Raw genomic sequence first — 16,328 nt, forward strand, 5'->3', positions numbered from 1 at the left:
GCTAAGATACTTTTTAATGATTCAAATGCATGAATTGTCATTAATAATTCCTTATTAGAGTAATTCTCATTGTAATGTTCTATTAGAGGGTGTCAATTAGCACCTTTCTTATATGTTCTTATCACTAATGCACTTATTTTTCTATATGAAAAATACAATCACATGAGCTTGATTAAGGGAATATTCATTCCTAATAATGATGGTGTGCTTAATTTCCACTTTGGAAATGATTGTATGTTATTCCTACAAAACATCGAAGAAGAGATTTACATTATTCAATCATAGGTTCAAAACTTGCGCATCATAGGACTATTTTTTTATGATTAAGTCTAATCCAATGCCATGATGGATCCTTAAAGATTGGATACATAATAAAACATGGGAAAATTACTTGATACATGTGAAATATAGTTGGTTTAGGATTTTGTCTTTCAAACATGTAGAATTAGTACATTTCTAATCTTAATTATAGGCAACTAAGTCGAGGAAATAAATTTCCATTCCTTGCTAGTAAAATTCAAGTCATAAATAAGATTTTATTGGCCTTTAATGTGTACTACTCATTCTATTGGATGCCTTCTAAGAAGGAAAATGAAGAGAAAAATAAGATCATTCACCAATATTCATGGTGAAATTGGGAATGTATGTTGGTTATAAATATGCCTCTTGGTTATAAATTAAAGGTGGTCTTGGTTTCTTGAACCTTTGGATGCAAGGGATAGCTCTAATTTCCAAATGGATAATTAGAATAATATCAGTTAAAGAACCATGGAAAAAATCATTTTCCACTACATCATTATTGCTACTGCTAGTAAGAAATGGTAGAATGTTGGATGGAATGATGAAATTTTATTTTATCCTTTATTTTCAAGATAACATCCTCTTTTCTCCTTCTATCTATATGGAAGGCTTGGCATATTACTAGTATGTTTTGATGCTAGAATGATGCCTCCTTATAGCATGGATTTAGGTTTGGTAATTATTCTATCTAGTTAAATAGGCACCTATAATATCATGGTTTGTCTCTGGCTATTGACTTCCTTATCCATGCTTCTTAATGCTTTAAGAAAAGAGTTCACCAATTTGGTGATATTTGGTATTTTAATTTTAATTAGACCTCTTGACAATTGTTGAAGGACAAATATAAATTAAATAGCATGGCTAATAAATTTTTATTTTTGTTAAATCATTCCTACCAGTTGATCTTGCTATGAAACTTTGTACCTTGTTGCATTGTAATTTTATCAAAGACTTGATTTGGTTGTCTAAATATCATTTTTATAGAGTCCCTTTATACAAGATTTGTTTAAAACTTCTTCCTATTTTTTCACTCAACCTCAGCTAGAACAAGCATTGGGGGTGTAGGTTCAGTGAAACGATATGGAGAAGTTTGAGAGGAAAATTTTAGAGGTCTAAAGAAGAAGTAAATGCTCATATTTTAGCCTAGAAAGTTCTACATTACAAATTGTCAGTTAGTGAGAGATCAAAATTTGTGATCTAATCTATCAAATTCTCTTTTTGTTAGCATAATTAAAAATTAAAACATATATTATAGGAATGTTCCATAACAAGTGAGAATTAGAATGTTAATTCAAGGACATTCTTGTCATTTTTTCTCTTTCATTGAGTTGGAAAAAAGACTTGTTAGGTGTTTTTATTAATTAAAATGCATCTATCCCGAACTATATAATATATAATATGAAAAATTACAAGATAGAGATAACAACAATCACTAAGAGATTAAAATAGATACAAAGGGAACCTTTAACAAAAATTGCAACCATCAACTAACAAAACTCTAATGTTAAGCTATACATGAGGGTATGGATGAATACAACCCCATAAAATTTATAAGTTATAGGAGATATGACCAAAAGCATAATACCAAAAAATATAACACTTAGATCATAAGATCTGGTTGCATTCTCTTTCTTATCTTAACCAACTTGTTTACTCTTGTCATGTTGACCCTTTTTTTTTTTTTTTCTGGCAACTCCACTGTAGGTTAATGATTTCTTTGAAGATCAATGTTTAATGTGTATTTTTCTCGATAAACAATCATATACGGACTGCCCAAAATCCAGAAAAAAAGATTCAACAGAAAATATTGTCCTGCTCTAGTGTACAACACCATAATAGTCTGTCACCTTGCCAAACTTTTTGTCACCATTCTGATCATTGAATGACAATTGATTTAACAAGGAGCTAAATACTAAGTTGGATTTTAGAACCTGACATTTTATTATTGGTCATCATTCCATACTCAACATTCGTTCTTCATATAACAGCCAATTAAAAATAACTATGTTTAACGTTCAGATGTCCAAATGAGATGTTTTGGCACTATGAACTCTGACATTATCTAAGAATATTAAATGTTTGTAAACCATGATAATGATTGTCAAAATCGGTAAACAACTACCCCTGCAAGACAATTTAATAACAACCCACTAAAACTTATTCGCTTCCAATTTGCTACCACTTCAACTATTTCAAAAACTCAACTTTCTTTGACATTGTAGCTTTGGAGTATAATCATATCCTTGGTTTTAGTGGTTATATTTAATTCCATTAAGAGAGTGGGGTGAGATGTTTTAACTAAATTTAAATTAACGATATTAGCTCCGGTATTCCTCTACAGTTGCAATAGTGTTAAGAGGTATAGAACATGGAAACAAAATATAATCAGTTCCTCAATTTTGAGTAATGATTAAGTTTCGTATATCTCTATAGTTGCAGGCTTGCAGCTGTAGAGAACAGTTAAATTTTAGTGAGCACATCTTTCCTGTTCTCTTAATGGAATCAACTATGCTAACCACTAAAACCGAGGCCTGTAAGAATTTGATTTTACACAAAAGACTCATAAAAAGTTGAAACAACAGGACATCTCTAAAATTAAACACCCAGAGAGTAACAAGCAGTCTTAGGAACCAAGAAAACTTTCTCAGATAATATAAGTATCATCGAACTCTGAAAATTAGAACATTCTTTTATTCACTAAAGTAAACACACCAAACAAAGAAAAACAGAAAACCCCAATTGTTTTGGAGTTGCTAGCATCTTACTAAAACCTACTACATAAAACCTTTAAAAGGAAGACTATAAAAACAGGTTTGAAATTTATTTCAAAACTTTCAAAAAGTTTTAAAGATTTTAAACAAAATTATAAAATTTGAAGTTATTTGAGATTAAAGAGTTGAAACAATAACTTTGAATCTAATGTCCATCTTTCAAACGTCTAATAGTTTGGCTCTGGTGTAAAGGTTGAAGTTCAATACAGGTAAGTCAGGTCTGTGTTTGGCATGACAAATATAATCCTGGAATACCTAAAGAAACAATGTATCATCATGATTCACAATACAGCGGAAAAACGTTTGGCATGACAAGAATTTTTTTGGGAAAAACGTGGCTAACCTGTACACGCATAGCGGCTGCATGAGAAAGAAGAAGATTATGTGTCACGATATATTGAAAAAACATACACAGCGAAGGCGAAACGTAGAGAAAGAAGATGAGAAAAATCATTTCGGTGAGTGTTATATTGCAAGCGGGCGGGAGTTTTGCAGTTGTTGGATGCATTTAGTTTCAATGGAAGCGAAATTGGGCACGGAAAGGAGTTCGTAGTTGCAGCATTTATGATGATCTTTATCACTTCCAGTTCGGTGGCGTCAAAACGCAGTGTCAAAGGGAACGATGTGCACGAAACCACAAAACGGAACGGCAGGGGGTAAATCCAGAATCCGGAATCCGGAATCCGAAGGCGGTTCGAGGCGACATCTTTTCGCGGGTTTCACGAGCACCGTTCGAGCAAAGACCAACGCGGCGGGGGGAGGACCGAGGAAGCACGGCTATCCAGGCGGTGCAAATTTTCCCCTGGATAGCCAGTGCCCACATTCTCTGTCTCCCAAAAGTGTTGTGTGTGTATCCTCTCTCCATGTGTACTAATGTGAACTTGGGTGTAAAATAAACAAACATTTCTTTTTCAATTTTTTAGTAGGAGGCTTGCTTAAGGATTTTATTAACCCAGGGTTCGACCTCAACCATTCTTTTGGTGGGGCATGTAAATGGGGGAGGGTGAAAGTTGTACCTCAAGGAGTGACCAATATTTTTCAAAGCCAAGTCACAGGACCCTCGGTCCGTCGAGACTAGCTAGTGAGGAGAGCGAGGGTGCCCCCAATCTTAGGTTATTATAGACAAGCTATTTGTTCACTATAGTCCTCCACTAAGAACAATTATTTTTATCTAAGATTTTAATACCATCTACCATTACTGCAAGTGGTGCACTGTTGTTGGGGAGGGAAAGTGCTCGCATTTGTGTCTTTGTGGATTGAGATAGGGTCTACCTTAGGCAAGGCTAGTCCACCAGGGCAAGATTTGTGTGGTGGTATGTGACCACACATTGTTTATCTATCCTTTTGCATACAAAACATGACTAAGGGGATGAATGCTTCCATTCCCAATGGAGTAGGGGTAGATGTCAACCTTGCAAGTCTACAAGGAGTAACACATCCACCAAAATAGCTAGGTTGTGCTTGTCTTAAGAGTTTTTTCTCTTTTGTTAAACCAATGAAGTCATTGACCTTTAAACCCTGAAAATGTCGGTTAGCCTTTATGTCTTCTCTATTTGCAAGTGTTTTCTTGCCAAAAATACCCAAACCAATCAATCATTTTGAAAACTAGTCAAAATCTATCCAAAAACATGACTTTTAGTAAAAATGTACCTTTGTCAAACTCCGTTACGATATGTTTCTCTGGAATTTACTCTTGTTTTCGTCTATTTCTCATTTGATCTCTATCATTACACTCTTGTTAAAAATATTTGCATTAGTGTCATATGTTCTCACACATCCATTGTGTGTCATTATGTGTTTGATATGATTTTCTGCACTTGTGACTTCCAAACTTGAGTTTTAGAAAGTTTGAATTTGAACCTAAAAAATATGAAACTGAGCCTTGTGAGTTGGAATATGGACCTTAAAATTTTGAATCCAAACCTGAAAGTATGAAACTAAAACCTGTTAGTTTGAAATTGAAATCTACGGGTCTTTAATCAAATCTTGAGAGTCTGAAGCTAAACTTTAAGAGTTTGAAACTAAACATTGAGAGTTTGAAACTAAATCTTGAAAATGCAAAAACTAAGTTCTTAAGTTTGAAAAAACTAAAACTGAGTGAAACTACAACTAAGTTATGCTAAGTTGAAAATTGGAACTAAGCTATCCTAATCCAATATTCAAACTGGGATCTTGTCAAAACTTGAAAACTAAAACTTGTTGTCACAGTCACAAAAGCTTTGTTGAATCCAATTACTTGCCCTAAAATTGAGTTTATGTCCTAAAATTGAGATGAAAAACTGCAATTGAGCAGTCCAATTAGACATCTAACTAAGTTTCCTTTCATTGTTCATACATTTGTGCATCTATCCTGACCTCCTACACATCTGTATTGACCTTGTGCATTATTGCCTGATACTTTTGCACTATTGTTTGATAATCATGCATTGTTTGATATTATTGTGCTATTGACCCGTTCTATTATGCTATTGACACTTATGGTTGTGCTTCTATTACTATGACATGCGCTTCTGTCTTGAAGTCTTATGCAATTGTCACTTTTTGATGTGCCTGTATCTAATCTAGAAATTGTCCAAATTTTATTGAAATCAAACTGACACACACACGGACCTGAGGTTGAAACTAAGATTTACTAGATTGCATTGTCATCCTACATTTACATTTACCTTGCATTCCTAGAGCTTGATATTTCACATTAGGTTCAAACATTCAAATCAAATTGTTGCAAACCAATTCAAGATTATCTATTGATTGTCTAAGACCTTTCCTTACATATCTTTGATTTGGCCTTTATCTAGGGTTAGATTGGCTTATTGACATCCCTTTATTCATTAGGCTTGTGCACATAAGTTTAGTGCAAGTTTGACATATCAATCATAATCTCTAATAATTATGATTCAAGGTCTAGATAAAGTTTTTGATAATTTTGGGTCTTTCTTTAGACTTGCATCTTAGTCATCATCCTAAACAATAAAAAATCCAAAAAAAAAATTCAAATATTTCAAAAAAAAATAAAAAAAAATCAAAATCCTCAAAAATACGAAAATACAAAACATTACTTAGCTTAGAATCAATCTACATCCTTAACATAAGTTCATATTCACATCACACTACATCTTCAGGTCTCTCGGATGCCAATTGTGTCTAGATCCAAAAACAAACCCTACACAACCAAGTCCAATGATCAATCCCACAAGCATATACTACCAAAGATCATCTTGACCCTCGACATGACAACCTCCACAACAATCACCCACTATGGATTTTTATATGGCTACCATTCAACAAAACCTATCACGAGATGAAATTTATGAAGCCTCATAAGATCCTACGATTCTAAAAGTCATGGATGCACTTTTGTCTACATATCCAAACCGACATTTCCTAGTGCTAGCACATAATGGAGCTAAATTAGCACCAAAATTTGACCTTTTTAATGTTAAGGAGACTCCACAAAGAAACCCTTCATCGAGCATAGGTCCTTCCAATTCAACACTCACACTAGACAACTCAAACCAACGAAAAAACACCCACATACCCCAACTAAACATATCCTCATCACCCTCATTTGACTTGCAATTCAATAATCCCTTTTTCAACCTACCATCAACACCTAAAACATCGATACCACCCAACATAACACAACCCAATCAAAACATAAAACTTTCCACTCAAAACATGACAATATCCTATCGAAACACAACACACCCTAATCAAAACCAAACAAACCTAACACCCTCTAATCAAAACCAAAACAATGCAATACCTCCACCAAACAACATCACAAACAACCCCCTAAACAATATGACATTCAATCCAAATATTAACACCATTTCTCAAAACCAGGGACCCAGTAGTCAACTCATGACCCACATCCTACAAAGTCAAAACCTAAGTCAAAATGTTACACTCCACTTTAACATCAAAACACAATTTCAGCTAGCAACACCTACATCATGTACCCAATGATCAATTTCAAAAACACCATTCCATAAAACATATTGACAAACAACATTTTACGAAATCTGCATTCTACACATCAAAACATAAACCCAAAGACACATTAACTAAACCTGTGATACAATCAACACCAAACATACACACTCATTCCAAATCAAACACATCAAACTATACCAGATCCTTTCCACATACAACCAAAACCTTCTACCATCAAATCAACATTACATCTACTAAGTTGTCAACCCACTCCTAGGAACATCACACAACAACACTTACCTATCCCAAAACCAAAACATCAACATTCAACCCCCACCCACAAATATATTGGCTCAACAATTGTAAAACTTATAAAAACAAATAAAAAACATGCAAAGAGGAGGAACCAAGAAGACATGCACATTTGAGGACATGTGTCCTTATTCAGTCAACAAAACAATACCAATGCCACCCTTTTCACACAATTTTGAGATGCCTGAATTTGATAAGTACAAGGCAAAAGGCGATCCAAGAGAACACATTAGAGGGTTTTACATAGCATACCTAGAGGTTGCCTACAATGTTACTTATCTCATGAACCTCTTTCCACGTAGTTGACGTGGAAAAATCATTGAATGTATTTCACATCTTCCATATAGCATTAAAACATTTTAGGAACTAGCAGAGAAATTCATCAAACACTTTTCCTACAACATAGTATATAAGATATCCATGACTGATATCTGCAATAGAAAATAAAAAATGGGGAATATTTTGCCTCCTCATCGAGATTGAGGAATCTAGCAAGCAAGTGCCCATGTCACATGCCTAAAAATAATTGCTCCAAAATTTTATATAGAATCTCAACCAAGAGATGATGTTTCACCTACAAGTTCAATGTTCCAAGACATTGGATGAGGTTATTGAAAAGGGTGTTTCCATTTAAATGCCCTTATCGCTAAAGGACTTGTCAAAATCTTCAAAGAGAACAAAGAAATTACTAACACATCCATTGATAAATCTAAATTATGTCCAAGAACAAGAACACAGTTGGTGTGGAGTGTAGATGCTTAAATAATTTACAATGCATAGCTGGCTAGCCTTCTAGGAACCACCACATCTAATGCCCAAACATCAAACGTTGTAAAAAAAAAATTAGAAAGGGGTCCTCCTAGAACATACACAAGCACAAAACAACACACACCCTTGGCAGAACCTATTGAATCTCAGTTCAAACCCACATGGTGGAAAATACTAAATTTTACGAGTACCATAAAGTGAATGACACAACTTTTGGTTGCTAGAACATTATTCAGGATCTTATAGACCAAGGAGAAGTATAAATTGAGAACCCATTAAGAATATCTAATAGCGACCATGTGAGATTCAAGGATCCCTTACACGATCATGGAAAGGGAGGTGCCTCTAATCAAGGAAACAATAACAATGCCAATTATATGAGAGCAACCTAGATGAAAACACAGTTGACTAAATCCACCAAGTTGATGACCATGCCTCAACCATCACCATCAAGAATAAAAATATTGAATGTATAACTTAGCCCCTCATAGATCCAATGTGACTCTTCAAGGGACCACTTCAAGATTCCAAACACCAAATCAATACAACCTCCTAGACCATCTAGGAAAAAACCCATTGCAAATATTCATTCTTAAGCTTTTACGCATATCTCCCATGCATAAGGTTGTCTTAGATAAAAAAATTTAGGATGCATTCATACCTACTAACATAAATGGTGATCAATTTCATGCCATGGTAGGAAATCTCACAACTAATCATAGTGCAACATTCACTGATAATGATGTCCCTCCGCATAAATCGCTTCATAATGATCCCTCTATGTTTTCATAAACAAGCACAAGATTAGATGAGTCTTGATAGATGGAGGAACATGCTTAAAAATTTGTACCTTGAAGTTAGTCAAAACATTGGAATCTTTTGAAGAAGTCATTGATGTCACAAGGAGGACTGCCATTAGAGCATATGGTGATGGAAAGTGTCCTTCCAAAGGTGTAATTGTTCTTCCTATCCGACTTGGTCCAACAATGAATCATACAATATGTATAGTTTTGGAATTTGATCTCCCATACAATCTCCTTCTTGGTTTTCCATGGATACATGTTGTGAAAGGTGTTCTATCAATCTTCCATCAATGTCTTTAAATTTTCCTACAATTGAGTTGAGATTACAATCCTAGGTGATCCTGATCACTTTCAATATTGCAACAATTTAAGAAGGTGAAACCAAAATGTATGCATGTGCTCCTCTCAAATTATTGCACTATTGAAACCTCAAACAATAAATCCAGATCCTAAGGTTTTTATATAGTGCAAACTCTCTACATTTTCAAGTTTTGGGGTGACTTACGTAAAGAAAACATAGAAGAAGAAATATCCCAATGGCTTTTCAAAGATGAAGATCCTACTGAAAATATGGCAAAAGCTTTAGTATCATGGGACAAAAGGGATATGATGGTCACGACAGTCTAGGGATTCATAAACAAGGCATAACATAACTTTATCAACCTAAAAGGAATCTAAGTGTAACTGTCTTGGATGCACAACCCCTAGTACTAAGGTAGTCCTCCTTGGTAAGAGTTTTGAAGCTTCTCATATTATTGAAACAACTAATGAAGGTACTTACGATTGCTCCTTTGCACACATTGACATATTTTAGGAACCCAAAGACACCTATGTATTCACTTTAACTACCATATCTATAACCTATGGACAAACAAATGATGATCTCCTTTTAGTCCACCCACAACTTATTGATTGTGATCAACATGGACCTTCAAGTTTGGATTTATGTGATCAAAGTGATTTGTAGAGAGTATATATAGTCAAACCAATAGTAGATATGCATCCTACCAATTTGACTTGGCTACACCATTTAGAAGGGAAATTATAGTCTATCTGCAATCAAATGATAAATATCAACCATTTGAACATCTGATTCGCAAAGGTGTCATGTTCAAATGGGATGTTAGGTGTCAAGAATATTTTTAACAACTAAAGAATTATTTGATGTCACCATCAGTACTCATGCCACCTTTTGAAGGAAAATCATTTCTCTTGCATGTCTCAGCTACATAATCAACATTAGGGTCTCTCCTAGGACAGCATGACTGTCCAAGAAACGTGAGATATATTCACTACATTAGTTGTACTTTAGATATTGAGCATGCATACCTTTCTATTGTCTTTGCTTCTTAGAAGCTTTGATATTACATATTGTGTCACCAAACCAAGCTTATTTCCAAGATAGATCCCTTGAAGTACTTATTGAACAAAGCAACATTTACTGGCAAACTAGCTAAATGGGTTAGAAGATGCACCAACTATATCAAATCATCCCCCGATATAAATTTACTTGATGAAGTAGTGTTCACATTAGCATCCTGCAGTGACATAAAATTGCAACCCTTACAATTTTGACTATATTTTAGGTCCTCACCTTTGCAACTGCATTCCCCTACTTAATTGGGACCCCTCTCTGCATCACCATTTAAAATTTCCTCCCGTTTTAGCCCTGGTATCATCTTAGGACCCTATCTAGGCCCCAAAATAGGGCAGGACGGGGGTGTAGCGCCCCTGTCCTTCCTCTTAGGGTGGCCCTAAGGTGGGTCCATCTAACCCTTGGACCTAATTGGCTTCTCAGGGACTTAAATTCTCCTATGTTAGCCTTCAGTGAGATAAAAATTGATTCTCCTAGGCTAGTATAAAAAGGGATTTAGTCCTCTCATTTGCATATACATGGATAAGCGTAGATAAGCAAAATTCAGGAGGAAGCCTTCATTATCGTCATCAAGCATTCAAGTCTTCAAGCACCTATCAAGTCTTCTTCTTCATGTGTCTTCTTTATTCATCCATTGGAGCAACATTACAACATTCATTTGCAATCATATGTGTGTGTTAGGGTTTTGGCATGTTACATGTCATTTCACGCAACACTTGTGATTACATTCAAGAAGCAAAGCAACCATCATCAACAATTTGCAGATCCGCAAGGTGTACATTTCCATCATTTACATTTAAGCATTTGCAATTACTTTCTTTCAAGGTTGATTCCTCAACAGGGGTTTGACTAAGGCAAACCCCTATCCACAACCCTTATTCCCTTCTTTTTTGTGTGTAGGTTGCAGATACACAACTGTAATTGCAAGTTTGGGCTTCATTTGCAGAGACGGAAAAACCCTTTTCGACTCGTGGATTTTTCAGAGGACCAAGTACACTTTCAACCCGATCCCAACAACTTTTCTCCAAATTTGCAGGGCAGATCCATATCAGTCTAAATATCTTAGATCCGAAGTTACAACGCGATCCTGAATCAGTAGCTCCTTATTTCACCCATTTTGTCTTCATTTTCTGTATAGTCAACAAGTCAACTCTTCTACTTACAAAAGAGGGTAAATTGCATTGCACCCTTGAAATTCATGTAGTATTCAAATCCTTATTCACTCTAGGGTCTGGATCTAGTGAATTCAACCCCTCTTTTGAATGTAAAGTATCTCCCAAGTGAAAACCATCCTGGTGATTTCCTTTCGCTCTCCTAAGTGGAGAATCACTAGGATTCAATTTTCCACTTTACATTTTGGTGAACTCGACGTCTTACATGCTTGTATTTTGTAAAAATTGCTCTTTGTTGTCTTAGATCTGAAAATTACATTGCTTATCAAATTGAAATCTTTCATTGTCTTGTCCAATTTGCAAATAAAATTTACAAAATTAAGTGGTTAATTGTCAAAACCCAAATTTTCAAACATCGACTTGAACTTGTGCAAAAATTGGATTTACATTTAATTTTCAGATTTGTGACTATTTTCAGACTTGTCTTCTTGCCTAAAATTTAAACTTTCAATTTCCCTCCTTTTCCCAAAATTTAGTGGTTAGGTCCTAAAACCCTAATTTTCAAATTTAATTGGATTTTGTGCAAATTTTAATCAATTTCAACCAATTTCAGTTTTCTACCTATTATTCAAGGTGGCTCTATCAAAAAGGTTTGACCTTTTTCAAAATTGCAATTCAATTTCTTATCTTTTTCAAAACCCTAATAGGGTCCTATTTTGACATTCAAACCTTAATTTCACCTATCTAGAGATTGTAAAATCAATCTGATGTCATAGAAATAGGGACAAGGCAACAACAAAGTTCAATGCTAATAAGTTAGTTTCAACCATAAAACCAAAACAAAGAACTAAAAACCATTCCAAACATATCAAAAGAGATCTCAAAAAGCATGAAATAATTTTAACAAAACAAAAGAAAGGAGAAGAGCCTCCCTAAGATGCTTCCATGATGCCTTTTGATGTTGCTCCCCTCTCCAAGTCCCAAATGAGTGTAGCTCTCAGCTTTTAGCACTAGCCATGGATGCTATATGGAGATTCAACATGGTTGGATATGATAAACAAATGCTATGCAAGTGTAGGTAGTGATGCTATGAAAAAGCTCTATGCTAATACCAGCATAGTAACAATACTCTAATATTTCCTTCTTTGCTTGAGGATAAGGGTTCTATTTAGAGAAGAAATGGGGAAATGAAGGGTTAAGATTGATCAATCTTAACAAGGGTTAGGATTGAAAGATATTCAATCCATGTGAGACTTTCAACCTAATCCCATGTTGAAAAGTGTCACCATGATTAAATGCTTGAGGGGACATGATGGTTACCCTAGGGGGTTGGGTTAGGGTTACGTTAATGGATATTCCTTTTATCCAAGGGATAAATGAATGTGCAAGGGTTAAATGGTTACCTTAGTCAAAGAAATAAATGCTTTGAAGAGACCCATGAGTCAAAAGGATTGTTAAGTTAGAGGAAAGTCTCTAACCAAAGTTAAAAGGTGAGTTAACCATAAATGGTTATGTAAGAGCCTTTAATTGTTTAGAAGACTTTAGAGGTTAACCATTTGAAGACATAAAACCTTTAATAGTTATTGAAGACTTTGGAGGTTTTTGAGAAGTGACTTCCTTTTATTTAGGAACGTGACAATGATTAGGATAGGATTAGGCTAATTAGAAGGAGTTAGAAGAATCTAGAAGGGATTTAGGCATGCAAGTGGATTTTGTAGGAGAATGCAAGTGGGAGGAATTTTGGAATTTTCAATTAAAATAAAATCATTTATTTCAATTAAATGATGTAATTTGCATTTGGATAGATATTTAAATAAATATTAATTTATTTAAATGTGAGTGTGAATTTTGGATTTTATTTAAATAAATCTTAATTTATTTACATGAGAAAAAGGAAGATAAAGCATTAAATGCTTGAAGACTTTGAGGGAAACCATTAAAGGCTTAAGAAGACTCTAGAAAAAAGCCATAAGTTTGAAGACTTTAAGGGAAACCATTAAAGGCTTAAGAAGACTCTAGAAAGAAGCCATTAAGTTTGAAGACTTTAAGGGAAGCCATTAAATGTTTCAAGTGAGTGAGGATAAATAGGATTTTAAATAAATAATTTATTTATTTAAAATAGTTTTGCAACTTGCATTTGTAGGAAAATGCAAGTGGGTGGAGAATAAAGGTGATTTAAATAAATGCTCATTTATTTAAATGTGAGAGATGGGATTTTGGGGAATTATTTAAATGTGAGAGAATATTTAATTAAACAAATATAATTTATTTATTTAATTAATGGTCCGAATTTGGTTAAGTGAATTAAATCAAATAAATTGAATAATTTATTTAATTAATTGGAGACAAAGGTTAAGATGAATTAATTAAATATTATTGATTGATGGTTAAATAATCAAATAAATACTGAATATTCATTTAATTAAGTGGACAAATTTATGTGTCTACACAATCATTTTTTGGGGGTTAGCTCTCAAATCATTGTGACTTTCATCCCTGAAAAATTTCCGAAAAAGTTGGGAGGATCGGGTGCACTTTCAACCTGGTCCCTGACTTTTTTCTTGAAATTTTGGGAGACTATTATGAGTGTATTTAATTGCTTAAATCTATAAAATTGGTTGAGTTTGTCAAATTTTGATCCCTCTAGAATCAAAAACATTTCCCAATTTCAACATTGCAAATTTCAAGGAAAAAATTAAAATTAAGTGGTTAATTATAATTTGCCCTAATTTTAAGATTTTAATTGTGTCCATTTTAAATTTGAAATTAAGTGGTATCCCACATGCCCTAATTTTAAAAATCAATCTTTTTTGGATAATTTTAAATTAAGAGGTTATTTTTTAACATAATCCTAATTTTAAATTTCAATTTCCTAGGAGGTTTCATTAATATTCTTTCAATCAATTTGTTCATTTAATTGAATAATCCGTTTTCCTAGAATTTTGAATTATTCAATTATTTTGCAAGTTTCAAATTCCAAATTCAAATTTCAAAATTTAAATTTTCAATTTTCAATTCAAATTCCATTTTTCCTCCTTTATTCAATTTTCTATGCATGTATGTGGTGAACACTATTATGGTTAAATGGCATATGAGTTTCTTGTTTGATCATAAGCGCATATGGAGTTCTTATCTTATTTTGCTAATTCAATTTCAAGTTACATTAAAGATGTTCATGATGTTCCCTTTCATGCATATGATGATAATTTAGTTCTCCCTTTCATTCATACCTATGATTTATCCTCTCCCAAAATTGATCTCATTAATGAGGGCACATTGGTGCAAAAAGGGAATATGGACACTTATTTCAAAGATCTCCCTCCTAAAGATGAATATTTGGAGAATTTTGTTCCTTATTCTCCTAAAAAGTGCATCCCTCATAAGGATTATTTGGTGCAAGAGGATGATATTATGGCTACTTATCCTAGTGATACCATACCTTCTTTCCACGATCTTTTCTCTTAAGATGAAGCATTAATTATATATGATAGTCCTTTTCCTAATGAGTGTCTTGAACATAAAGATACCTTATAAAAAGAGGATGATATTATTTCTCATCATAATGGTCTCTCTCCCAAAAATCAAGAGCCTAAAAAAAATCAAGTCACTTCCATTCATGTTTCTAGGAAGCCAAAAACTCTTCCTGATTATCATGCAGTGCCTTACACATATACTAATGAGATAGTTGATGAGAACATAAGTGAAGCATCATATGCTATCTTAGTTCCTACAATCCTCTCTTTAATTCACTCAAATACACCATCTCCTACCAAAGAAGCTCCTAAACAAGAACTCTTAGAGGATGATTGGGGGTCCTTAGATTTCACTCCTACCTTTTCTAGAAAGTCTAAGATGCCTAAATTTCATATTCCAAATTTTTCTCTTAACACAAATCCTGAAATTGATTGGGCCTCTTTAAACTTCAATCCAATTACCCCTAAGAGTGAACCCTCTTTTGAACATACACATGGATGCAATGGATAAATGCTTGAATGTGAGCGACAAAATCATGAGAAATCACACTTTCTTTTGTCAACATCTTCTTCTCTGTTGTCTTGTAAATCCACACCTTCTCATTCTAATTTTGAGTTACAACAAGAAAATGTGTTGACCAATGTTCTAAATTCCAACTTAATATCTCCTCTTTGTCCTACATGAAGAAGAAAACATAAACAACATTCTCAAAATTCTTCTTTTTGTAAATATCATCAAACCCATGGCCATTCTACTAACGAGTGTCAAGCTTTGAAAACACAAATACAACATTACATTGGTTCAGGCATGTTAAAAATAACATTTGACAATGAATGGCATATTCATCATGATATTTTAAATAGCATTCAAGTTCCTATTATGTTGCTCCTCACTATGTGACATAGTTATCCTACCTAGAGGGGTCTCCTTGTCATTCATGGTGGTATAATTTTAGGTGCAATCATACTTAGGGAGCAATGAAATAGTCTATGTATTCTTTCCTCTATGCTTGGGGGACAAGAATATTCCTTTTCCTCTTTCTAAGGTTTCACTATTTTCGTTATGGAGTATATTATTCATAAACTTGATGTCCTTTCTTGCATGGAGTTTTCCTTCATGCGAGCACATCTCTATTCCGTGAGTGGGATATTCTCCTTGCTTGAAACAGTATTCTATTATGAACAATCTCTCCTCAGAGAACTTTTGTGAATCTTCTTCTTTCTCTCTCTTTGCAGACTACCTCTTCCATTGTGTTATTCATAACTTGATGTCCTTTCTTGAATGAAGTTATCCTTCATGCGAGCGCATGTATGTTCCTTGGTTAGGATGTATTCCTTTCTTGAAACGATATGTCTCTTATGAGTAGTCTCTCTCTAGAAGTTGTGTAATTATTCTCATTGTCCTACACTTGGGGGCAATGATCTCTCTGTCTCTGTCTCTGTCTCTCTTTCTCTAAGGGTCCACTCTTTCCTATGTT

This window comes from Cryptomeria japonica, chromosome 4, assembly GCF_030272615.1.
Source record: "Cryptomeria japonica chromosome 4, Sugi_1.0, whole genome shotgun sequence".
NCBI classification, from domain to species: Eukaryota; Viridiplantae; Streptophyta; class Pinopsida; order Cupressales; family Cupressaceae; genus Cryptomeria; species Cryptomeria japonica.